The sequence below is a fragment of the Solanum stenotomum genome, unplaced genomic scaffold, assembly GCF_019186545.1.
Source record: "Solanum stenotomum isolate F172 unplaced genomic scaffold, ASM1918654v1 scaffold18272, whole genome shotgun sequence".
Taxonomy (NCBI): Eukaryota; Viridiplantae; Streptophyta; class Magnoliopsida; order Solanales; family Solanaceae; genus Solanum; species Solanum stenotomum.
In genome coordinates this window covers 101,707-104,111 of record NW_026024957.1, presented here as the reverse complement: position 1 = coordinate 104,111, position 2,405 = coordinate 101,707, and positions in this window count along the sequence as shown.

The following is a 2,405-nucleotide window of genomic DNA, read 5'->3' as shown; positions in this document are numbered from 1 at the left end:
TACAATCAGGGTTAGATATTATTTTTTTTATCAACAAATCAATCCAAGAAATTGATTGGCGAAAATGGAGAGGAGTTGTATCCAACAATTAATGTTATTAAGAAGATATAAATTAGCTTACTTCTCCCTCTTTTTTCTATGTAAAAGACAGTAGCTAGAAAGAAGACTCTTATTAATTTCATGGAGATTTCTTACAACAGAATTATAGAAGCAATTTGTGAAGCAGTTTTGTTGGTAAATACATGGAAAGTGTTGAATTGGGAAATACTTGAGAAAGAGTGGTCTTAAGGGAAATCCATACAAATTATTCTATGGCGATTTGAACGAACTCACAAAAAAACTCAATGAAGTTAGATCTAAGCCCATCAATTTCTCTGATGATATAGCTCAAAGGCTCATCCCGTTTTTCCTTGACTCCATTAACAAAAATGGTATGTTTCTTTTATTCTTCTTTAAAACAATATTTTTTTTCTATTCTTGTATATATCTAGTGTAATTTTTTTATAAAGAGGATTCAGTTGAATCAATTTTTGGTACCCTAGCTCCATCCATGAGTTGAAAGGGGTCGAAAACTCTCAAGTAGAAGCAGATCCAAGATTTGAAATTTTTGAATTTTATTAGGGACCTTGAGTTAATATTTAACTGGATGCACAGCCAAATAATGATTGGACTTAAGTTGGAGTGTATATGTATTATGCCTTTTTTTTTCTAATCGAAAATAGATTTCTCTCCAGTAAAAGTTCTTTTGTGTGGCATGGCCCATATCCAATAGTGTTGATCACAGATCCTGAACATGTAAAGGAGATTTTCATGAAGAATTATGTGTACCAAAAGGAAACTCATCGCAATCCATTTTCCAAGTTATTGGCTATAGGTCTTGCGCAGCTTGAAAAAAATAAATGGACCAAACACCGAAAAATCATCAATCCTGCTTTCTAAGCTGAGAAGTTAAAGGTTGTATTCACTTCAAATTCTTATTACTACTAAATTTAGAAAACATTGGTAAATTTAAAATTATGAAGTTGTCCGTTTATAACCACGTGTGCAGTAACAAACAACATCAAGGGGATTTAAAACAATGCAAGCATGTAATACCTGAGATTTGAACCTGAAAATTATCAATTTGAACCACCTTTTATGACTACACTACCTAACGTCAAAGGAGTGCAAAAATTTATATCTATATGCCCAAAAACAATTGTTTTTACCCAATTCCAGTAGTTAATTGCTCGAAGAAGGGGCTTCAAGCCCCTTCAATATATGTAGCTCTGCTACTGATAACTAGTGTGAACACCTAATTTTTGACCAAAACATAAAGATTTTACACCCAATTTTAATACTTAAATATTATTATTTCAGTAGGGTTATATTTAAAATAAATGAAAAAATAAATAAACTGAAAATTACAACAAATTATAAGCTCACTTTATGATTAAAGTTTAATAAAGAAAGCTTGTGAATTTAATGTATTTGTTTTAATCTTTCAACTTCTAACTAGTCTAAAAAAATAATAATAATCGTACATATTATGAAAAAATAGATTAAAAAAAAAAAAGAGTCCTAAAAATTTCAAATTACCTTACCTTTATCCTAATTACCCCCAACTTCCTTAACTTATTTCCTAAAAATCCTCCTCCCATTAAGTTTATTTTATTTTTTATTCTATTTATTTATTTATTTTTCTGCACGATCTCTTCTCACTTTTTTTTTTACATGTTTCTTTTTTTATTATTTTTTTTGTTGTTTCTTTCTTTTCTCTTCGTACTTTCTTTCTTTCTTTTTTTCTTTTTTTATTATTTGTTTGTTAAATATCATATTACTATTTTTCTTCCTGTATCTCAACCCTAAAATTCTCAACTAAAATTTAAATTAAATCTTATTCCCACTCCATCATGTTCTTTTTAATTAGCACCAGACGCACACCCAAAACTATTATAAAAACACACGCTCAGTAAAGAAAAAAACTAAGACATATACAGAGATACACAGAAACACAGAGAGAAAAAAAAAGATAACAAAAAGTGAGTTTTATTTTGAAAATTAAGTCAGCGTTCAAGGTTTCATTCAAGGTTTAGGATTCGTGGCTCTTTAAAGTTAATATTAGCTATTAACTTTGGAAATTAGTAGATAGTAGCAGTTGTTTTTTTGTGGTATCAATTTTCGCAGCGAGGTAACTCTAAATTCTCACATGATTTAAATAGAATACTTGTATGAAAACTCAATTCCAATAATATGAAGTTCTTTGAATCGCATATTATTATTATGTAACATCAATCTGTGATGCATGTTGTGATTATTTTTGAGAATTTATGAATGCTTAGGAAAACGGAACCGATGATGTTTCTTGTTAAAAAAAAAAATATAAAAATAAAAATATATGATGTACCATACATTTTTTTTTATTT